The sequence below is a fragment of the Camelus dromedarius genome, chromosome 3 (genome assembly GCF_036321535.1).
Source record: "Camelus dromedarius isolate mCamDro1 chromosome 3, mCamDro1.pat, whole genome shotgun sequence".
Lineage (NCBI taxonomy): Eukaryota > Metazoa > Chordata > Mammalia > Artiodactyla > Camelidae > Camelus > Camelus dromedarius.
Window position 1 is genome coordinate 77,674,574 of NC_087438.1, and position 24,548 is coordinate 77,699,121.

Consider the following 24,548-nt stretch of genomic DNA (forward strand, 5'->3'; position numbering starts at 1 on the left):
TCGATGCTCTTGCCTCTCTATGCTCCTGAGACCGGCAGAGCTACTTAGGGCCATTTCAGCATTGCTCACCCAAAGTGCATCTCCACAGCGGTTTGTCATGTGTCATCTGTGCTGTTTTAGTCATTTCATGGAGTTTTTACAATTGCTGGATGATTGCTTGAAGATAAATTCAGGGGAACAGAAGAAAGAGGAAAAGCAGAAATAATCTGCTCCTCTTGGGAGGAAGGCTAAGCTAGCTTAATTCAAAGAAATTTGGTTAGAAGCTTTGCATTTAATAGCGTTTCTTTCTTTCTCTCTTCTTTCTTCCTCTCTTTCTTCCTTCCTTCCTTCCTTCCTCCCTCCCCTCCCCTCCCCTTCCCTTTCCTTTCTCTTATTTAATTAGAGTCTGTCTGAAGGCTTCTGTTTCCCCATCATTCAGGGGGCAAGTCCGAGACCAGGAGTGGAAAACTCCGTTTGGCATATAGAAATTGCCTTGACAAATTGAGTAACAGGAGTTCCAAGATACATAATTAATTCCTTAAAGATTTTATCTGACCTGAAAATGTGCAAAGATTGCTGTGCAGATTTCTCATTTCCTGTGGAAAGCTTTGTCAGTCATACGCATGTTAAAAGAAAGAAAGGAAGATGTCTATTTAAAATCAATTTGACAGTGATTAGGAAATCTAGCTTCAAAGGTCTGCATACTTGGGGCCAACTCAATCTCCTTAGATGTGGTGAGGAAGGTCCCTTGCTGGAGACCAGACCTCTGCAGAGGTGGTTGCTGGTGTTGGCGCCAGAGGCTCTGAGGCTGACCTTGGGGGGTGTGGTGGCCTGAGGACTCAGTGACTCCCCAGTCCATTGGTTCTCCCCTTTAAAATGCTTTGGAAAAATTACTTAGTATCTTACTGCTTGCGTCTGTTTGGATTATGTATTTGCTCTTAGTAGCATAGCAATTCATAAAATATTCATATCATTTTACAATTAAATGCAATATTTTATTAAGATTAGTTTGGAGCAAAAGGCATTTGTAGGGCCCCCCTAAGAAGTTAAGCTGTTAGCAAAGACAGAAATAAATGTGTGATCTAAAATATTAGCACTATTTGCTGGATGTTCATTTCCTTTTATTTGGAGAAGGTGGGGACAAGAGTGTTACCCACTCCACCATATTGGCCCTGATTGGCTCAAACTCTAGATAGAGAACATACAATTTATATATATATGCATATATATTATATATATAATGGAATATATTTATAATGAATAGAATGATGTAATGGAAATATACATTTATGACTTACAAAGTTCTGTGTTAGATGTTGCTTTAGAATAGGCTTTGTTTGTTTTTAACTGTAACGCACCCTTCAGTGAGATTTTTTTAAGTGACTGTGTAAGCTGGGATTGTTTTAAGGAATAAATTTCCATTCTTCACCTTCTAAATGTATTCTTTCCTAAACTGCCCACCTGAGAACAAGCCTGTGATCTGTGGTCTCTCTCTCCCCATCTCCTCTTTCACAGTTGCCTCCCCTCACTTCACCCATCCTAAATTTGACTGTGATGTGTGCTCAAGACTTAACTGTCAAGGTACCAGAGGGGCAATTTGTGACTTCACAGCCCATCAGGGAGCATTGTGTGAGGAAAATACGAAGCAGCTTCTGGTGGACAAATCTTAAAGGAGAAACGCATTATTTGCTTCAGGCTCCAAACACAAGGCAAAGCTCTGTGCCTTCTTTATCTCTTAGAATTGGAATTCAGAATCAGATGCTTGACCCAGGAACACAGATTAACACACACATTTCAATTCAAACACAAAGTCAGACATTTTTTCCTGACAAAAGTTGTCTGTTTTGCCCAATTGATTTGGAACTGAGAACTTTATTTGCCATTTTCCTTTTAAGGGCAGACAATTTCTATAAATTAAAAAAAGTGCTTCAAGATTTTGAGGAATATATTTAAAGCAGATATATTGTATGCCAGAAATCACAACATTTTCAACGATTTTAATTCATGATAAAAATTCTAGATGTTAACTTAAAAATCTGAGGAAAGTAGATAGTTTGCAAAATTGTTTTAGGGGCCATATGAGGAAAAATATTTGAAGATTACTGTCCTAGAATGTCAGATTGTTTTTAGGGTGGGGAAAAGCAGGAGTAATTCATCGCAAAATTGTAAAGTGAGGGAGCCTCTGGCATTCATGCCTTCTCTCTCCGCTCTGGCTTTCCCCTCAAGTTTTCATCACAGAGGCTTCTCAGCCAGGTGTCCCTGGTCCAGGGCCCCCAGAGCTCCAGACCTTTTCACAGTCCCTGTTCTCCATCCCATTCTCAGTTTTATTCCTTCAGAGCCCTGACCTCCAAGAGCAGGGATCTAATCATTCAGCTCATCTTTTAAACTTTTCTACTAGCTTATTGGCCATTCTTCTTTGACTGCCCATCATGTGGTTTGGAAGTTTCCCATCTATTGAGTCTTGGTTGGAGGCTGAGCCCCTCCCCCATATAAAATCTGAAAGTTTCAGATGGTCCCTTTCCCAAGTCCTTCTGGTAATAGATAATCACTTCCTAGTACTTGGCAAGTAGTCACTCATCTCGTCCTTATTAACAGCTATCCTATATATAACCCAACTGTAGCAATCTTAAATCTGCTAATCTACATTAATACCTGTGAAATAGGCACTACTATTATCAAATTGGTACAGTTGAGGAAATTCAAGCACACAAAGAGAAAGTAACTTGCTCATGGTCACACAAGCAAGTAATAAGAAGACCCAAGCTTTGAACCCCAGGAGTCTGACACCAGAGAGTAAGATGTCAGTCACCATGAAAAGGCACATGGCCCAAGTTCAAACTGTCAGACACAGTCACGGCAGACTGTTATTCAAGAGCCTCATAGAAGCAGTGATAGGAGATGAGGGCCACTACGGCCACCATATGGACTGTCCCAGAGCAGAGCAACATGGCAGTGATGGCTAGTGATAGTGACTGGAGTCCAGGGCTGGCTTGGGGTGCTGTCCATAAGCAATGCAGCCTGTAGTACCATCAGGGATCGCTGTGGACTACTGCTGCGGTATGACTATGATTGTAGCCCTGGCCAAGCAACTTTCTACCTGGTCCTCTCTCTTTCCTGGTAGCCCTAGGAAAGCTGCTGTCTATCTACCTAATCTAATCTATCTAATTATAAAATTCTATGTATTATACCTATATACTATATAGCTCCTGTATATCATACCAGCCAGAATAGACTCCTGCTGCTTGCATGAAGGACTCTGCTGCTGAGCTTTAAAGGTGAAGATGGGTGCTTATTAATATTTGTGTCTTTCTTGGCTCTTAGCAAAAAGACCTGCATGAAGTAGGTGCTCAAAACACATTCGTTACATGAGTAATGAGCTGATGAACAACAAGGTGTCCGTGGATGATAATGACTTACAGGGTCAGTGCTTCTAGTAACATTAGCATTTAGATGCAGGGCCTTAATGTCCCAAGGCACTGGTTGTGACCCATTAATGGGCTCTGAAATCAATTTAGTTGCTTGCTGCTAGCGTTTTAAAAAATGAAGTAGACTCAATTATAACAAAACAATGGAAAACAGATTGCATCAGAGGTAGAAAGAAATAAATATTATTTCACAAAATGTTTTGATTGTGTTTACATGTTTTGTTTGTGTGTATGTGTGTAGGGGGGCATATATTGAGTTGTGATGGTACTATGGGCCAAAAACATTTGAAGGCCATAGCCATAAAGTAAATGTGACTGTTGGTCAGTGTGTCACAACTCCTAGCAGAAGAGAAGAGGGAAGGATTGGGAGACAGTGTTTCAAATTGTCTCAATAATTGCCTACACCATGAAACATAAGGCAGGCCCAAGAAATGTGAATATTCACTCCTACTCTTTAAGGTAGAAGGAGAAGGCCACAATTCACCTGAACCCTTTCACTCACTTCCGTTTCACACAAGACATAGTATTTTTTTAACAAGACATATTATTTCTCATTCATCTATTCTAGAATACAAGGTAGCTATACCTATATGAAAGATTAGTAAAACTAGTAAATTGTTCTATTTTCATGCATGTTTCCATGCTATATAATCACTAGTATATTTTCACATATATTTATAGTAATATGCCAGTGTATCTTATAAACCTAACTTTATTTTACTCCTTTTCAGCTTAATTCACTTGTGCACTTTACATCTTAAACAGGTTGTGTGTGTGTGTGTACCTCTGATGAAAGGGCACACTTAGGTGACCAGTCTTATATTTCTGACCTGAGTGTCCTTTGTGTAGTTTCCTGAAGTTTAGGAAGGCTGTCTGCAGTGAGAAACTGGGGAAGATGCTGAAAGAAACACACACACACACACACACACACACACACACACACACGATACCAAACCATCACATGTGAGTAGCGTGGAGGGGCAGCGGGGAAAGAAGTCCTAGGACTCAAATGCTCTTGGGCTCTGGTTCCCAAGATGACACTTTATATCTGTGCCTGTGATTGCCTCTTGCAGTGTTACTCATACCACCCCAGCCATTTTTTATTTGGGTTAGTGTCTTAGGTCAGATTCCTTGGAGTCTGACCCTTAAGTGAGAATTCATGTATGAGTAATTGACTAAGGAAGTACTCCCAAGAGAAGCTGGAAGGAAGTGGAGAAAGCACTGTAAGAGAAGAGGGGAGTAAGCTGTCATCTCAGGCAGTCTACCGAAGATAGCTTCAGCCTCAGAGCTCTCTCGAACCTGAGATCAGAAAGCTGGACTTTCATTGTCATTGGCTTAGAGCCGGGATGGACACAAACTCCCAGGCATGCCCAGCTCCCTGCATGTGTGACTCAGTAGCCGGAGGGTGTCCATGAAAGAACAATATTGACAAGGCCACAGAAAGCAACAGACAACAAAGCCAGCACAAAGGCACACAGAAATGGCCCAAGAGGGTGTCATGCTGGATTGAAAGCATTTGCTAGCACTGGTTGTGTCTACAACTAAAAGGACTTTTATTCATGTGTGGACATAATTCAAGAGAATAATCAGAGGGAAAGGTAAGATTTTTACAAAAATGGAAAGACCATTCCCTGAGAGCAACTTTGGGGCACATTCCTAAGTTCATGTCAGAGAAAGTTGAGTATTTAAACTTCTTAAGCTTCTCAATCACCTAAGATAGAAGTGCTCTGCCTCAAAGATGTGTTCTGTAAGCAGAGAGAAAGAGAGGCCAAGAACTCCCTTTTGCAATAAATGCTTCTGCTAAAGACATACCAGCCCAGATTCTTAGATAACTGTGGTGGTCCTTGGCTCTCAAGTGGGAATATGGCTCATAGCTTAGAACCTACTTTTGCACCTGACTATCATTTCCATTTAAATTTTTGTCTAACAATGGACTCAAGTTTAAAAATACTAGTGACCACCAAATAATCTTACTGTTTGGTGCCTAAGGATGGTTACATTCCTTTTATGTCCTAATTCTAGCTGGGCATGATTTTAGTTTTTAAAGTAAACCTGTAGCTTGGCTTGAATTTAGGGTGCCCTCATCCATCATTAGGTAACTCTAAATGTTGACACTATTTCAATGTGGAACCTCTTCTATTTGCCTTATCCTGCCCTACCCTGGTAGTTTTTTGTAGTAAGAGCATTGTGCCTACAATCAGAGCCAGAGATGGGGGAAAAATAGAACTGGGAAACTGCCCCTTCTCCCTTATGAAGTAGGAAAGCCTGATGTCAGTACCCATCCCTTCTCTCTCATCCTGTTCTCTATTAGTTCCTTCTTTTGGCTTCTGGTTCTATGTCTCTTCTGGTCATTTAGTGTCCTTATCTTACTCCTTGATCACGTAGGGCACTGAACTACAGACTCATCCTTCTCTTAATCTTAAACTTCCTTTTCTCCCAACAAAATTAACCTATCCCGAATTCTATTTATAGAAACTCATTCTTTCTGCTATGAGATAGCTTGATGCTCTTGCCAAACTAGTCTGTGGTAATGGATTAAAGACAATGTGCTTGATCTCTACCCCCTGAAAACACCTGAAAATTTAAAGAGGAATTTTTTTTATAAGACTTGTTCATTAATGAGGCAGCGTGGTATAGTAGAAAGGGTGAAGTCTCGGATTTGGAATTAAAGGGACATTGGATCAAATCCATCTCTCCTTTTTATTCCCTAAGAGATCCTCCATCGTAACTTAACCTCTCCACACCTGCCTACCTGCCTTTTCACAGCCATGAAAAGGGCATACTAACACTTACCTTCTACATTTTGGGGGCTATTAATTAAAAATGATCAAGAGCACCCAGGTTAGTGCCTGGTATACAGTAGTTGTCTTATAAATTGTAGCTAATGTATTAACAGTATTGTAAACCAAATAAGTAACTCCAAGTAATGCTAGTAATCTTTTTTTTTTTTTTTTGGTCGTTCAGCTGGTAATCTTAATGAACAAATATTTCTTAGGTACTCTGCATCAATAAAAAGAATTACAAGTGATAGCTCTTAAGTTAGATTCTCCTTCTCCTGTGTACTTCACCAGCTCTTCTCTAGTCTCTTCATCCACCAGCCAACTATTCATTTATTTATTTATTAACTTATTTATGTACTTACTAGGCACAAAATGCTAGGATGGGTACTCTGAAGTATATAAGATATATGGTACATTATCCCATCTTGGCTTATAATTCAGTGTGGTAAAAAAAAAAAAAGTCTTTTGATATTTTTGGATATTGAAAAGGCGGGAAAGAGAGTATCTCGATCCTCTGAAGTTTGTCCATGAATATTCAGAGTCAAAGAAGAGAGACAAATTTATACCCTTCAGGAAGGTTGAGGAAGAGATCATTTTCAGAGCTATAGAAGGGACAGATTATGAGCCAAGCTCTAATGGTAAATAGGGTCGGTATAAGGACACAATGGACACAATAATATGCAACAGACCAGTAGTCAAGGGCATCAGAACAGGGGAGTGAGCTGCGTGGGTGAAGTGACGAGGTTCAACAAGTAAATCCATGTCCAGTTGAAATGTAGCTGGGAAGACCCTAGCCATTTTGCCAGGGTGGGTTCAGCCATTTATGGGAGCCACACCAGACTGGATGAAGGAGTCAGAGAGAAGAGCATGATGAACAGAGAGTGTAAGGAAAGGCTGGAGAACGTTGCCATAGCAACCTGGACCAATTCATAAGCTGGGAAGAAAATTAAAGTGGCCAAAAACATGTAAGGACTGTTCTAGTTTAAATATAGGATATTCTAGCATAAAATTTATAATCTCAGAGAAGCTGAGTGTACTAGATATACGACTTTACAAGGTAGGTAGTGCCGTGCTTACTACCTGAACTCTAGAGGCAGAAAGACAGGTTACATTTTGTCCTCACCACTTATCAGCTGTGTGCCTTAGGACAAATTATTTAGCCTTACACAACTTAGTTATGCCACGTGTAAAAGGGGTGAAGACTAGAATTTGTTCATGGGATGATTTTGGACACTGAATGAAAGGCTGTATGTATGTGCTCAGTACAGTTCTTGACTTATAGTAGGTAGGCAATGAGTGTAAGTTATTTGGGGTTTGGATTCTACATGTATGCCTAGAGGTCTCCTCAAGCTTATGCAACCTGACCTGTCATATGATTTTGCCTATTTTTATGTCTTTAGCTGGTCATAAAAATAACTTTTAGACCCTGTGACTAAAGCCAAAAAGCAGTCAAATTGAGTCTGAAGAATAGTAGCACACTTATGAGCCATTTAATCTCTTTGGCATCTCCTTTTCGCTCTTATTTGTGAATTATTTATGGGATCTGTGCTTTGGGGAAGAAGTTCAAACACACCTCTATATCCCTCAGGCTCCTGGAGGGTCACCCTAGTGCCCAGAAAAATTTTTGCCATGTAGTAGGTACTCTGTCAGGGTTTGTCTTGGTGGATGGCATTGGAAGTGTGGATAATACCAATGCAGATATTTGGTATTTGTTGGGTTAAACTAGCAAATCAAATAGGTAATGTCTCTGGGAAAATGCATAAGTAAAAAATTCAAAGTAAGGGAAGTAAACAGTTCCCTTACTCATCAATTTACTCAGAAAAACTTACCGAGCAGCTAGTCTGTGGCAGACCCAGCTCTGCGCACTGGAGATACTTGGAAAGAGAGGGTGCAGGGGTGATTGATTTCTAGAATACTTAACAACCAGTGTCACTTAAGTGCTGACCACAGCTGACACTGATGGTGGTAAAGGAGCATCCTGGAGATGTTCTTCTCTGCCAGGTGATGCCTCTCTGAAGCATCCTGGAGCAAGAAGGGACTGGGGTGGGAGGAGACCATTGGGGGAATGCACAACGATAGCTATATACGGACTAGTTAGAAATAATAATTTAATATTTGGGAACCTGTGTTTTAAATAGCTGAGCACACTCATGTATTCTGGCAGTGAACAAGATAGGCAAGGTCCTTTCCTCATGGGGGTTTCTTTTTTGGGAGCTCCTCCAGTGGTGTCAGAGGGCTTATCTCCTGGGAGAGCTTTGCATTTCTTATAGTCACAGAGCCAGGTTCCTCAGCTCCTTAGCCTGGGACCTTGACTGTGCCAAACAACGTCATGCCTAGACTCATACTTGACAAGCATTTTTATCCTTAGCACCTTTCACATTTTTAAAATTTTATCTTTGTTACAGTTTATGATTTACTGTAAGTTTCTTTTCATGGAGAAAGCCAATTATGATGAGTTTGTGGGTCCTTCTGAGTTGTGTGGTTCATAAGGTCTTTTCTGTTATAAGGACAGTGTGTTACCAGTCCCCCATGATAAAAACAGCAGCCAATTAATTCCCACACATTGACCCCCTGTGAGAATGCTCATTATAGAAAAAAAAAAAAAGATGATTTAACTTACCCTTATAGGGAAGTAAGTGGCAAGTTTTTTAATTCAATCTATATTTATAAAAAATTAAAATGCTTCCATGTCAGAGACTAAAATGAATGTTATCCTTCTTTGGTATCCAGAGTGAAGATTCAGGAAGGTATATGGGCAATCAGAAGCGCAGATGGTTTAACCAGTGTATAATCAGGATAATTTGGCTAGCTGAGGATAACTGAATTTAAGTAAATGAAAAATACAACATCACTCTAGTCTACAACAAATTCAGTAATTTATATTCTCTTGTAAATATGCATTATATGATAACAGTATAATTATATTGTGCTTGCCTGAGACTTCCTAATCAAGTCAGTCTTACACTGGAAAGAAAGAAAGAAGTCACAAATAAAACTGTGGCCCTGACGTTTAATCGTAACTGTCTACTTAACCCACAAAAGGTGGATTTTATGGTTAGAATTGCAGGAATTATAATGCGATGATAGCAGAGCTGTCTGTATCAAGTTGTGCCTCACATTTTCATCACAAAACTGTCAGAAGAATTGTTACTGCTAGATCTGTTGTCTGGCATTGACAGGAAAGGCTGAGAGAACGCAGCTTGATATTGAGGCTCTGGATGGAATTTGTATTAGAAAATGAAAACTTTGGCACGTAGGTGGGACCCATTTGATGTGCAAGCTATTTATTACAAAAGGATAAATGGGGATTCACACAAGAGTACTTTCCTGCTGGAACCTCAGTTCGAGTATCTCTGTTCTCTTTTCGGGGGTGGTAGATCATGAAGACATAGAAGCCACTTGCACCAGAAGTAGGTTTGCTTCACACGGGGACAGCACACTTACACTTCAGTCCATTTCGCACGATATCTTGAGCTGCGAAACACAGTAATAGAGAAGCAGATCTTATTTCATTTTGTAAATGCATCAAATAGCTCTCTTGAATACACACTAACTCCTTTAATTAAACAATCATCAATATAAAAACTGAAGTTGTTTCAAACACTGATAGCAAAACTAAGCCCAAAAGTGCAAATTAGCACTTTATTTGTTGCTCTGCTTTAATTTAGGGAAAACAGTCAGCTCTGTGTGCATCTTCTTGCCCCATGTTAGTTTCTCACGGGAATTTATGTCTTTGTGTATGTATGTGAGGGGGTGAGGACTATGAATCCACATTAGTGAGAAAGTCAGGGCAAACAAACATTTTATAGATAAGAACAGATACAAGCTTAATTTTTAAGAGAAATTTTAAGAAATGAAACATTTCTCAGCTCTTTGTTTTTAAAGTAAAGGCTCATCATATTATATATTCTATAAAATTTGAGATTAGTTAGTGATGTATTAGCCTAATTATCTATCCCTGACAGTGTATTTCCTTATTTGTAGAAGTAAGTATACTGAATGATTTTCCTATCTCCTCTCTTTTCTTTCTCCTTCTCTGTCCATCCCTCTCCTTCCCTTCCTTTTTTTTTTTTTTCTTTTTAAACCAGCAGGTATTTATTTATTGAGTATCCATTATGTAAGATTCAGTAGTCTGGACTGTATGAATATAAAACACTAATATCAGATGAAAATGTAATAACTAATATTTACTTACATGTTTATTAGATTATGGTTATTTTAGTTACAAAGAATAAAACATGTTTCTCTTAAATCAGGGCTCATAACCTACAGATAGGGAAGGCTAAATTGCTTATTAATTTTCTCCAACTTTGTGTTTCTGTGGCATTGTTCACATTCCTAAGTAGGCACTTTTCACTTTTTAATTTAATTGATCCTTTTAGTTAAATTATGCTACTGCTTTGCCTAAAACTCTCCAGGGACTCTCTATTTCATTTCAGTAAAAGGTAACGTTTTCACAATGGCCTACAAGGCTGTACACAATCTGCCATGTTCCCTCTCTGAATTCATTTTTACTGCCTTCCCCTAAGGTTATGGAATGTGGCTAAAGTTGTACTTTGAGTAAAACTTATGGACTTGAATCCCTTCACTATTAATAAGAAAGAATTTTAAAATGTTAATTAAGCATTCAATTCAAGAGACAACAAAAGTAATCAAGCAATCACATCTTACTGATCTTTGGCTAGAGGTTATGGGGGTAATTTATTTTTTCTCTTTATACTCTTACGTCGTTTTCTACAATATCAGGTATTAGTTGTGAAATCAATAAAGGAAAAGATTTTGTCAGTGCAGAATGAGACCTTTAGGTTAGGAAAACAGGAGTCTTCATTAATCACGGAGAGCAAAGTTTGAGTAAACCCACTCAGCAAGGAAAAGGAGAAGAATATAACTCAATTTTTATAGTCTGTGCCACGTTTTTGGTCATGATAGGGCTGAAGTAATCAGGGAAAAGTTAGGATGCCAGAAAGGAAGTCTCAGGAAGATGTTGTCAACTGGCATAGAGGCAAGCCAAGAAAGCAGAAGGAAAGGTAGCATGTTGAACACAGAAGGCAGCCACACAAATTTTATCAAGCATGGAAAATTAGATTACAGAGAAGGAACATAGGAAAATATGCCTGGGTTGAGGACCAGCTCAAATCATCTTCAGGAAAAAGTCAAATAAGGATTTACTTTTGGGGTCAGATATTGTGAGTTACACTGCCATAATGCACTGGCAGAACACTATCTACTCTTCAGTACGGAATTAGTTGTCAAGACACTTGTGTTCCAATACTTTTGCTAACATTTACCAAATGCAGGAGAAAGGGCAAATTATTTAATCTAGTTGAACAATAGTTTCTTTGTTTTAAAATTGTTGTACAATTATCTGCCTTTCCCGTGTCACAAAATTGTGGCGAAAATAAAATCTTATCAGCAAAGGAAGTGCTGTGAAAACCACAATGTGTTATTTAAATATTAGGTTTCACCCATTATTAATAGTTGTATATGCTGACACCTGTTAGAACTGGGTTTGAATCTAATGGAGTGACACCTGTCCTCCAAGAGCAATTAGAATTTAATAATATTAAGTGAAATGATGACAAAATGCACTGAATATTTTAAAACTAGATGACAGTTAATTGTGGGGCCCTGGGCTGTGTGGGACGAAGAATAAGGAATTATATTATTACCCCAAACATCTATGAGTTTCTTTCCCTGTCCTCACCCTAGAGCCTAATAGATTTGCATTCAATTTTGCATTGTCAGGAAACCCTTGAAAAGTGCACAGGGGCATTTGCTCAAATTTTTCAATAAAAAACAAAGTACAAAGGTCAGATTATTTGTTAATTGAAATTAAATGAGGCTAATCTTTGTCAAATACAGTGAGGAAATTGGAGGTTATGGGAGACAGGGCATGAAATATATAAGTTAATCTTCAGAAAATGAGCAGACACACTGATTTGAATGGTTAGTGGCCTCTCCTGTGTTGATTACATACATAAACGTAGACTTCTGGATGTTAGTTGTTTCTGTATTGTATATGCTGGTGACTATCAAATTTATTCAGACCTCTAGATTCAAGTTGCCAGCTGGTACTGGTACCTCTTGGACAACTTTATTTAGATGTTTAATAGGTGTCTTGAAGTTTAAACATAACATAAAACAGAATTCTTCATTTTCCCTCTGAAATCTCTTCTTCGTCTAGTCTTCCCCATCTTAATAAATGAGCATCAGTTACTCAATTGTTAAGCCAAAACTGAGGTATAATCCTTGATTGCTCAGTTGCTCTCCACCTCTAGAATATATTGTGGTCACTTTGATTTATCTCCACTACTGTGACTCTAGTCCAAGTCTCCAGCATCTTGCATGTGGATTTCTTCAGTAGCCTCCCACCAGTCTCCTTGCCTCCTCTCATGCTGCCCTGCCCTGAAATCTGTTCTCTGCTTAGCAGCTAAAATGGTCATTTTGAAAACCTAAAAGAAATCATGTCGCTTTCTGTCTTAATAGACAAATAGGAATCACTTCTCTAGCTTTCTATCACAATTAGAAGGAAATTCAACTCCACAGTGTGAGCAGGGCTGACATTCATCCAGGATGCACTGGTACAACTTTATAGGTTCTTTACCATCAGTGCCTGGTCTGAGTGGCCTGTGCTCTTGTCACATAAGTTGTTAAATATTTTGCCTAATGCTTCTGCTTCTGAGGCCCTGTGTGAGCTAGTGGTTCTCAAATGGAGAGTCTCAAATGTTCCAAGGGTCAGTTAGTGATATCTGGAGGCATTTTTGGTTGTCACAACCAGGGGAGTGTTACTGGCATCCATTGGGGAGAGGCCAGGAACACTGCTAACACTCTACAGGACACAGGACAGCTCCCTGTGACACAGAATTATCTGACCCCAGATGTCAGTAATGCCCAAGTTCAGACACCCTGACACAACCTTCTTCTTCCTGCCTTCCTCATCCTCACTCTCTTCCTCACTCATTGCTCCACTGCCTTCTTGCTCTGCCTGGTGAATTACTACTAGGGGTTTTCTATCACATCGTCCGTTTAATATTTTTTTCCACAGCACTAAAACCATCTTGTTCAGTTATTGTTTGTTTCATCTCTGGTACTTTCACCTAGAATGTAAACTACATAAGGAAAAAACTGTTTCTTTCTCCCAGCATAGAGACTAGTGGCTAACCATTTGCTGAATGTTTGTCTGTCTCCTCTCTGCTCCACAAACCCCACCCCAGCCTCACTTGTTTTTCACTACCACCACTTCCTGAGCTCCACTCTGTCCCCAGACGGCAGAGGGTTTAAGGATAATATAAGCATATCTGTTTCACACATCATCGGATAATAAAAACAGCTGAAATGTACTGATTTGTCTTTAGTCCCCATCAGATTGTCTCTGAATTAAAATGACAGTGTCTTTGACATCCCCAGGGTCAGCAGCATAAAGAAGCCTTAAAAGGTACGATGGTCAAAGCCATTCCCCGGAACCTGCTACTTGGATAGTATCCTAGGAGCTGTTCACACAGATTGTTTTGCCTTAGCATCCTCTGCTTAACTTGAGTTATGACTTCCCTGGTGATTAAACGTCTTACAATGTTGTTGCAGAAGATCTGATTTCAGTTTTCAGTGATAGCTGTATAAATATTGTGATGACTCTTCACTTCATGTGAATGGCCTCCCCATCCTGGCCATGAGATGACCCCACTCTGGTCATAATCTGAGGGTCCACACCCATAGGACTACCTGCTGTTGTGCATCAGCAGTCATGTTCTCATTGCATGACAATAAAAACCGTTCAGGTGGCAGGGATCATCAGTACAAGAACGAGCTGGGCCAAGGTCTGAGTTGCTTTGAATCAGTAGGTTAATTTCTCTTTGGAATTAGAAAATCATGTTTCGACAGAGAAATGCCTGTGCTTTTGGAAAGCTGTTGATTTCCATTTGGAAAATTGTTGGTTTTCCATTTGACTCTAAAAGATCAAATATCAAGGAAAATCACAACTGAATCCCCAGATCTCACCAAATTTAATTTTGTTCTAGCAGGACCTCAAACTGAAAAAAAAAAAAAAAGAGAGAGAGAAAGAGAAAGAAAATCCCTCAAGGTCATGCTGACAGAAAACCTAATTAGAATAAATTCATTCTGTCTTAATCACAGAAATGTCCATTAAAAAGCATGTTTTCCCTTGAAACAATAAAAGTGCTTATCATAAACATAACTATTCAAATGGATTCTCTTCAATACCTTATATTTGAATTGAGATTAACAAAGAGTTTTTATTTGGAAAATTTATTGCTATTATTTTAAAAAAAACTGGAGTAATTCATAGGTTAAAGTCATTGCATTCTTTAGACATCTTTAAAAATTCTGCTCCCATCCCTTTACGTCTCATAACAGTTATGAGCTTGTAAAATGAATTGTGAATGCTCAGGTCCCCCCAGAATTAAATGGGAAATCACAGCAGCTTAGATTTAACTCTTAAGTTGGATGGTTTCACTAGAAAGGTTTCACTAGAAACCTTTCAAAATGATACTTAAATGCCACCCTGGGATAGTGCCCAGTGATAACATAGAGAAGAAAGAAAAGAAATTTTAAGGATTTACCTGTTTTGTCTTTGCTCAATGAAATGACTGTTTCTTCTCTTCAAAGCCCTAAATTATTTTCTTTACTCCATGTACAGTGTATATAGAATCTACCAAGTGTCTGAGTATTGCCCAAGTTAATGTTTTTGTGTCATTTCCCTATTTAGTTCTGAACTTTTCAATGATAATTGCAATTAAAGCAAAAAGCCATCCTGATGACTGGACAGAAATTATTTGCAGCTGCTGGGGTTTCACCCTTTATTTTGTTTTACTAGGATTTGGATGGTATCTTCATCTAGACAGGAAGATCTGGCTGCAGCTGTCACACAGCAAAGCAAACCCTCTGACTGAGCTGCCTTCCTGTGCAATATCATGAGACCTGCTGCTGGTACGTCAGTGGCAAACATGGGGAATCAATAAAGCTGTTTTTCCACTGGAGTTCTAGATTTTTTTCCAATTTAATGATTGGTTCAGTTAACCAGTATTTTCCTTTCACTTAGTAGAAGGTTCATATTGCTGGTGGGCTTGACTTTTATTAATAAAAGATCCACTAACCTTCAGATCTTAAGAAACCCAAGTTTTATAGGCTTTATGGAAGCCCAGACCAGTGTCTTGAATGGCTGCCCTGTGGTAGCTGCTCTCCGTAGACTTTTTTTGTGTTTTCTTAGTGGTTTCCTTAAAACATACAGACAAGGTCAAGTTTCTAAATAAGTAAAATTGTAGGCATTCTGCATGTTAAAACCTTAACCTACATTTCCTCCAGGCATTCTCTCCCTATTGCGTGTTGTTGGTTTTTTTTTTTTTTTTTGCAAAAAGGGGAACAAATTGAACTTTTTTCAATATATCGTAATTTCCTCTTTTTGTTTATTTTTATTTTTCAGCCTATGTGATATATGCACCATTGGAAAAATTAAACTATTTAGACTTGCTTATAATGAAAAGTTAGAGTGCATCTTCAAGTAATTTCTTACATATATAAACAAATGTGTGAGATCATCTTGATGTTACAGTGCACAGAATGGGTTCCCTTCCATTTTGAGATGTGGCTTCTTCCCTGTTTCATCCAATCCATTCCACTGTATTTTTCCTATGGGACTCCAGGTACCATATGCAGAACACAATGTTATTAGTAATTTAAATGGGTATCCTCTATTGTTTTATTTTTTTCCCTTCTTCTCTAATCTCCACTCTCATTCTTTTCCATCTACCTCTGCCTGATAGGTGCTGCAGTAATGTTTTGATATGTCCTTAAAATATGTATGTAATCTTTAATAACATGTACTGTTGTATTTTATTTTGTTTTTTTAAAACATTTTTTATTGATTTATAATCATTTTACAATGTGTCAAATTCTAGTGTTCAGCACAATTTTTGAGTCATACTTGGACATATACACACTTTATCACATTTTTTCCTCTGTGATTCCCTGTACTATACAGTATAACCTTTTTTATCTATTCTACAATTTTGAAATCCCAGTCTATCCCTTCCCACCCTCCGCCCCCCTGGCAACCACAAGTCTGTATTCTATGTCTATGACTCTATTTCTGTCCTGTATTTACACTTTGTTTTTTTGTTTGTTTGTTTGTGTTTGTTTTTGTTTTTTAGATTCCACATATGAGCAATCTCATATGGTGTTTTTCTTTCTCTTTCTGGCTTATTTCACTTAGAATGACATTCTCCAGGAGCATCCATGTTGCTGCAAATGGCATTATGTTGTCGGTTTTTATGGCTGAATAGTATTCCATTGTATAAATATACCACATCTTCTTTATCCAGTCACCTGTTGATGGACATTTAGGCTGTTTCCATGTTTTGGCTATTGTAAATAGTGCTGCTATGAACATAGGGGTGCAGGTGTCATTTTGAAGTAGGGTTCCTTCTGGATATATGCCCAGGAGCGGGATTCCTGGGTCATATGGTAAGTCTATTCCTAGTCTTTTGAGGAATCTCCACACTGTTTTCCACAGTGGCTGTACCAAACTGCATTCCCACCAGCAGTGTAGGAGGGTTCCCTTTTTTCCAGCCTATCCAGCATTTGTCATTTGTGGACTTTTGAATGATGGCCATTCTGACTGGTGTGAGGTGATACCTCATTGTAGTTTTGATTTGCATTTCTCTGATAATTTCTGATATTGAGCATTTTTTCATGTGCCTTTTGATCATTTGTATGTCTTCTTTTGATCATTTGTATGTCTTCCTTGGAGAATTGCTTGTTTAGGTCTTCTGCCCATTTTTGGATTGGGTTGTTTATTTTTTTTCTTATTGAGTTGTATGAGCTGCTTATATATTCTGGAGATCAAGCCTTTGTTGGTTTCATTTGCAAAAATTTTCTCCCATTCCATAGATTGTCTTTTTGTTTTACTTATGGTTTCCTTTGCTGTGCAGAAGCTTGTAAGTTTCATTAGGTCCCATTTGTTTATTCTTGCTTTTATTTCTATGGCTTGGGTTGACTGTCCTAGGAGATCATTTTTGACATGTATGTCAGATAATGTTTTGCCTATATTTTCTTGTAGGAGGTTTATTGTATCTTGTCTTATGTTTAAGTCTTTGATCCATTTTGAGTTTGTCTTTGTGTATGGTGTAAGGGAGTGTTCTAGCTTCATTGCTTTACATGCTGCTGTCCAGTTTTCCCAACACCATTTGCTGAAGAGACTGTCTATTCCATTGTATATTCTTGCCTCGTTTGTCAGAGATTAGTTGACCAAAAGTTTGTGGGTTCGTTCCTGGGCTCTCTATTCTGTTGCATTGGTCTATTTGTCTGTTTTTGTACCAATACCATGCTGTCTTGATGACTGTAGCTCTACAGTATTGTCTGAAGTCTGGGAGAGTTATTCCTCCAGCCTCTTTCTTTCTCTTCAGTAATGCTTTGGCAATTCTAGGTCTTTGATGGTTCCATATAAATTTTATTATGATTTTTTTCTAGTTCTGTGAAATATGTCCTGGGTAATTGGATAGGGATTGCATTAAATCTGTAGATTGCCTTGGGTAGTGTGACCATTTTAACAATATTGATTCTTCCAATCCAAGAGCATGGGATATCTTTCCATTTTTTAAAGTCTTCTTTAATTTCCTTCATCAGTGGTTTATAGTTTTCTGTGTATAATTCTTTCACCTCCTTGGTTAGATTTATTCCCAGATATTTTATTACTTTGGGTGCTATTTTAAAGGGGATTGTTTCTTTACTTTCTACACCCATTTATGATAAAAAAAAAAAAACTCTCTCCAAAGTGGATATAGAGAGAACATATCTCAACGTAATAAAAGCTATATATGACAAACCTACAGCCAGCATAGTACTCAACGGTGAAAAACTCAAAAGCTTCCCACTAAAATCTGGGACAAGACAAGGATGCCCACTATCACCACGCCTATTCAACATAGTCCTGGAAGTCCTAGCCACAGCAATCAGGCAAGAGAGAGAAATAAAAAGGATCCAAATTGGAAAAGAAGAGGTAAAAGTGTCACTATATGCCAACGACATATTACTATATATAGAAAACTCCAAAAGGTCCACACAAAAACTACTAGAGCTGATTGAAGAATTCAGCAAGGTAGCAGGTTACAAAATTAACATTCAAAAATCAGTTGCACTGTTGTATTTTAGAGTATTTAATTTACACAAATGATATTGTGCTTTCTCATTTTGTTTCTACTTTTCATATAAATTCTCACTTATTTTGTTTCTCAGTTTTCTACTTATCACTGCCCAGTGTTTCATAGAAGGCATTCACTCCTCTTTAATTAACCTTTCCCTGTCTTCCTGCTCCCCACTACCTTAATGGCCATTGTGTTCATGTGCAAAGACCATCCATGTACACATTTCCTGCAGACCTAAGGGAGAATTTCTCTGACATGTATCCCAGGAGTATGATTACTATGTCATAGGCCATATACATCATTCCATTTTCTGGCTTTTGCATATTTGCTGAAATCCATCAGTTAACTCGTAATTCCCAGCCAACTCTTGTTCTCTTTGCTGCTATATGTTTATTCATTGTGTGCTCCTAACTTTTTATTTCAGTGGAGTCTTGAGAAAGACTAAAGGCAAATTGAACTGGAGCTTAGTCCATCTCCTTTTCAGTGCATTATAATTATTTCAGGATGTGGTTCAAAGATGAGGAGTAGGAGAGAGAGAGAGAGTGGAAAAGATATTCCTGTTGAGCTATGTTCAATTGGCCATAAACTTTTCACTAAAACCCATTACCTAAGTGGTGGGACATAGACTAAAATGAAAGACACCTAACTAAAGGTAGGTGCTGGCAGTCATCACTGTTTTATAATTTAGAGGCAATAGATTGACTTTCAATCGAAAAGCATGACAGCATTTCTGAAACCAAAGGCCTGTTGCCTTAGCTGACCCCCTCCTCAAGCCTGTAGTCCTTGGGACCCCATCCCAAGGTCACTGTTTTCCTTCAGTGCGACAACAAACTGTTCCATGTGAGTCTTGTAATGTGCAGCCATTTTAGTAGTTCATTTGACAGGACTTTCCCTTCAGTTTCAAATGGTTTTGTGATTGCTCTAACAAGATACCCTTGGGAATACTGCTATGAAGTAATCAGAATTGTGTTTTCTGGGCCCATCAACTAGGTTGCCGTGAAAGGGCCAAATCCAATTTGTTCTTTGAAAAAGCTGAGCAGGACTTGATAGAAGGGTGAATGTGTATCGGGTCTGCCTACCTCTCAAGAGCAATGCCCATAGCCATGTCAGCACTTTTAAAATTAGAGTGTTCTGGCTAAAACCTGTCAGGGATGCCTTTGGTTGGGCTTGAACAGCCTCAGTGGAAAATAGCCAAGCAAATCCCAGATGACAAGGCATTCAGCTGTATTTCAAGGCATTTAACCTCCTTTTTTCATTTCTTCCTACCGATTAAATTGTCCAGAGTATAGATTACTATTCTGCATTGTTCAGGGCAGTTGTCCCACCACAGTCCTACCCTGCCTTGCCCAAATTGGACCTGAGCAGCTCATAAATGTATCTCACTGAGGTTAGTGGAAGTGATAGCTTGTAGACACCTTGTGATCTTGGGGATTGAGTGCTGGATTGGAAATCACGATGCTGCCCAGTTTTCTTATCTGCGTACTATACATAACGGTAATACAAGTCTCCCTGCCATGTTAAAAGTTGCCATGAAGACCAATAGAATAATGTACCTGAGGGCTTAAAGGGTTTGCATTTCTGCTGTTTTGGGCTCAGTTGTGACTGTGATGCTCCCCTCCCCCATTTCATACGTTGAAGTTCAAAATCCCAGGACTTTAGAATGTGACTGTAATTGGAAATAAGGTTTCTAAAGAGTTGATTAAGTTAAAATGAGATCTTCAGGTGGGCTCTTATCCAATATAACTGACATCTTTATAAGGAGAGGAAATTTGGACACACAAGGAGAGACACCAGAAATAGCATCCTGGGCAAAGTGATACAAGTCATGTCTAGATCATTAGAATTAATCACTTTCTTGTTTCTTCTCTTTGTCCTTCACACCTCCAACAAATACTCATCTAGCATCTGCCACACTGGACTAGGCACTGAATGTATAGTGGGAACAGACAGACATTGTACCTGCCTTCAAGATACTTTCAGTCTAAAAGGGCAAGGTACTTTACTGTCTAAAAGACAGTAAACATACAGACATATTTTTTAATAATGCCATTCGGTGCTTTGAATTTATCCTTATTATTGATTTTTTTTAAGAACATACTTTTCTTTTGTTTATGTAGTTTGTTATTAACTGTTTTCTCCTCTAGAATGCAAGCTTCTTGAGGGCAAAGATCTTTATTTTCTTCAATGCTGTATCCATGGTTACTAGCACAACATCTGCACAGAGTAGAGGATCAAAGAACAGTTACTGAATCAGCAGTTACTGCCCGGGCTAAATAACATAAACTATGTGAACAGGGGGCCATATGGAGTATCTAAGGCTCAGAGACAGTCAGAACCTTCTCCTTGGTCACAGAGGCCATGCATGACAGAGGTGCTCAAGTGGGAAGCTAGGCCTATCAGATTCTACACCTGTTACTGTTTCCTACATCTGTTTGCTCACTCTTGAAAGGTTTCTTTACTTCGGGCTTTAAAACGATGACACAAGGATTACTTAAAAACTAAAACTACTCTATGAAACAAACTTCTTATTTAGCATATTAATATTTAACTTCAGCAAGCATAGCAACAAATGATAAATAATATGCAAGTAACCTTGGGCCTATCAATCAGTTCCTCACTGTAGTGTTGGTGAAGGCCTTCACCAGGAGAGATTTTGGCCTGGCCTCTGGCTTGGCCTGGGTCTTCTTGTTCAGCTGTCCCTCCATGACTCCAACCTGAACTACCCACAATTTAAAATGTCCTCTTTGCTTCCAGTATCACTGAAGTTGTTCTCGCAGGTGAACACCTCAGGGATTTCCCACTCCACTTTGCTCTCCCTTTCACATAACTAGCTGGGGCCCCATATTCCAGTGTGGCTATGCTGGTGTCCTGGGTCACACTGAATTAGCCAGGGGAAACCTGACCATTAGACTCAACTTGGTTGTTGAGCTGCTTTTCCGAGAATGCAGTCAGGATCTCTTTAGAGTCTATAACTATGAGATCTAAACTCAGGAGTAACAGCAACCATGCTTTCCATCATGTGTAGCAGGAGTGCTGATGGTCCCAGCAGTGTTCATGTCCCTACTTTAAATTGTCCCTCATCTCCAGCTTCATTCTTAAGCCTGAGTTTTGTAAAATACTCTGGTATAATTGTAAGATTTTCTTTTTCACTTAACTAGTTCAAGTTAGGCTCTGTCATGTGTTTACAAAAGCAGCCTAATTAATACAACTTCCAATGTCCCGGCCTTCAATGGCTCCAAGTTTATTTGTTGAGGTTCAGGCTTTCTGTGCTAACTACATTATTTCAATTTCTGTCTAAAATGTTTACTGCGTGGAAAAAGAAACTGTGATAAACACAGCTTTGCCAAGAAGTTTCACATTGACTGACCCTGAGTGCGGTAGTGGGGAAAGTTTTACAGGACTTTTTGGCTTTAGGCAGGAAAAGGTGGCCTGAATGTGGTCTGTGATAAGGCTCCATTCCTTGACGTGAATGTCACCTCTAAAGATACCTACTCCTGCTGCTCTATCCTGATGTGCAGTTATCTGTTTCACGGAGCTTTGTAAACTCGAGATCATTCATGCAGCAAAAACTGGTTAGTGTTCTCTATGCTCCAGGCTCTATGGTAGAAGTGGCGGTAAAACCTGAAAAAGACAGGTTTTACCCGCAAGGAGTTCTCTGAGCAGCAGGAGAGGCAGACAGGTGAGTAAAAAGCTACCGTGCCGTCTGGAAGGTATCATCATGGGGCAAAGGGAGAAAGGAGGAAATAATTAATTTGTTTGGTATGGTGTATTCCAGGAAGGCCTCATGGAGTAAGCAGTATAGCAGATGCACCTCAGAAGATGGCCAGAGTTCACAAGGCAGAGCAGACAGGCAGCTGCACGTGCAAGACAATGTGAATGGCTCAGTACGGCCGTGGCACGTCTGAGGACTGGAGGAGAGCAAGTGAGAGAGAAGCAACCAGAGAAGAGAGAGGAGAGTAGGTAAGACCACATCCTGGGGACCTTTGTACCCTGCAATGGGAGCTGGAGTTTCCTCAGCAGGCCTGTAATGCTCCAGCTTTAGTGCATGTAAAAATCTCCTGAAGACTTTATTGAAATTCAGGCTCCTGCGCCCCATCCCCAGAAATTCTGACTCAGTAGGGCCAAAGTGGCAGCCACAATTGTTTACTTTTTAAAAGGCCCTTAGAATTACTAATGTGTTGGTGGTTCATGGAGAAATACTTTGAGAGACACTATATATGGTTTATAGAGGATGGGAATCATGAGGGTTTTTATCAATGGGAGTAGAATGAGGTTGAGTTTTAGAATCACTGGAGAAAGAATGGATAAAGGATGTAAAAGAAGTGACAGGCAGCCATGGAGTGGGCTTGTTCATGTTTCAGGGGCCCAGGGAGAGCTGACAAGCCCACTGCAGAAGCAATAGAGAAGAGAGGAAAGACTGAGAGATGTGGGAAGTAGAATCAACAGATTATAGTGACAGATTAGCCTTAGGGAATTAAGAAGCGGGTATTTGGCTTAGTTTAGATGGGTTAGATAGGTTATATCAGTAACCAGAATCAGCAACATAGGAGTAAAAGCAGATTTTGAGAAAAGATAGTGATTTCAGTAAAGGCATATTAAATTATACAAAACATGCCACTGTTTTATTATTAGAGAATAAGAGCCAACTAAGTAGATTGGTTTAGAGCAAAGACTGCCAGCGTTTGCATGCTGATTCTACTGAGGTAGATTTTAAATAAAAGAATGGTGTTGGATAGTTTCTCCTCATGTTGGTTTCTTTAGTTTTTGCTTTAGAAAGTGAAGGGATTTTGTACTCATAGCCCAAGAACACCAATCCCCCTCCTGGAACTGTGTGTGAGAATTGTACGTCATTGGAGACCAATGGCCTGCCCTTCTGAAGTGCTTTGGGACTCACGGTCAATAGGAGGAGAGTCAGTAAACTGGTACCCGGGCTTCACCCTGAGTTCTGAGCCCCATCATCACTGATGGCCAATGAATCTAGGTGCGGTTTCCACATCTACGGGAGGAAGACAAATTTCTTCCCAGTTAGAAATCATCTCTACCAGTCAGAAGTACCATAAGAGTTAGGCTGAATGTCCCAGAAGTGATGGGTTTACTTGAGTGTTTCCGAATGCTATTTCTGAATTATAATGTTTTATGTATATATAATGTAAGGGGATATACTGAGAAAAAAAACACGGAGTAAACTTCTAAGAAATTTTAGCTGGCAAAACTTGGTGTCCAAGAGCTGTTATGTAAATTGTTGGTATATTCTGAGTGGTGGAGACCACAATTAGCCTCCATGTTATCTAAATTTTATTTTTTTTCTCATACATTTCTGAAAAGTGATCTGCTCAGCAAAAATGCAATGAAAGCGATTTTTTGTTTTGTTTTGTTTTAATGACAGTTTCATATCTAGTGGGAAACATTTTCTATCTGTCTCTTTTTCTATTCATCCCATAAGGACCACTGTTTTTAGGAAAAGTATTATTTTAAAATAGAAGTTAAGAAGAAGTTTAGGAAGAGAAAATTCTAAGAAATTTTCTTTAGCAAAGAAAGTCACCAAATGAGGAAAACATTATTTCTTGGCAAAATGTTCAAGTAGGTGTACCTTGTCTTTGGTTCTTCTGATTTTACTTTTCTGGAAAACTTAACCACACTTTTGCCCATTCTCCATAATTCTCCTTACAAAGATCTACTCTTTGGAAAGTTTCTGATAAAACATTCTCTTGTTTAAGAGGTGAATGGCTAGTAAAGGTTGTTTCTCTTTACTTGTATTTGCATTTTAACTGAGTTTGGAGTCCAAAGTTCAACTCTTGAATAATGTGATTTCAGATAGTCAAACAATGGCAGAAGGACATTATGGTTTTAGATCTCATGTTCTAAATCCATCTGAATAATCCAGTTTAAATCATTTTATTAGCGGAGAGTGTAGAACAAGGTAGAGTCTTTCAGGTACTCTGCTCTGTAACAAGTGGCCAGAAGCAAGGCCACACTGAGATGGGCCTCAAATGGGTCACAAGGTACCAGGTAGCATGCTTCCCAGAAACTCAGAATGGAGGGAGAAGTGTCTCTCTTCCTGATCCCCTGGCTCCATGCAATCCTCAGAAGACTTCTTCCAAAAGTTTATGCTACCTGCATCTGATTTGTAGTGAAAGAAATATTAGACCCACTACATTAGCATTCCCAACCAAGCCAATCTAGAAAAAGCCTTTTAAGTCCCCCAAATT

At 39.1% G+C, this 24,548-nt stretch overlaps 1 long non-coding RNA gene across 1 annotated transcript in view; it reads left to right on the top strand.

The window, feature by feature from the left end:
• LOC116152252 (uncharacterized) overlaps positions 1-24,548 on the top strand; it is a 242,989-nt gene that overhangs the window by 169,635 nt on the left and 48,806 nt on the right. The window contains exon 3 of the long non-coding RNA XR_010379507.1: positions 22,115-22,299. This is a non-coding gene — a long non-coding RNA (uncharacterized LOC116152252). The remainder of the gene's footprint in view (positions 1-22,114; positions 22,300-24,548) is intronic.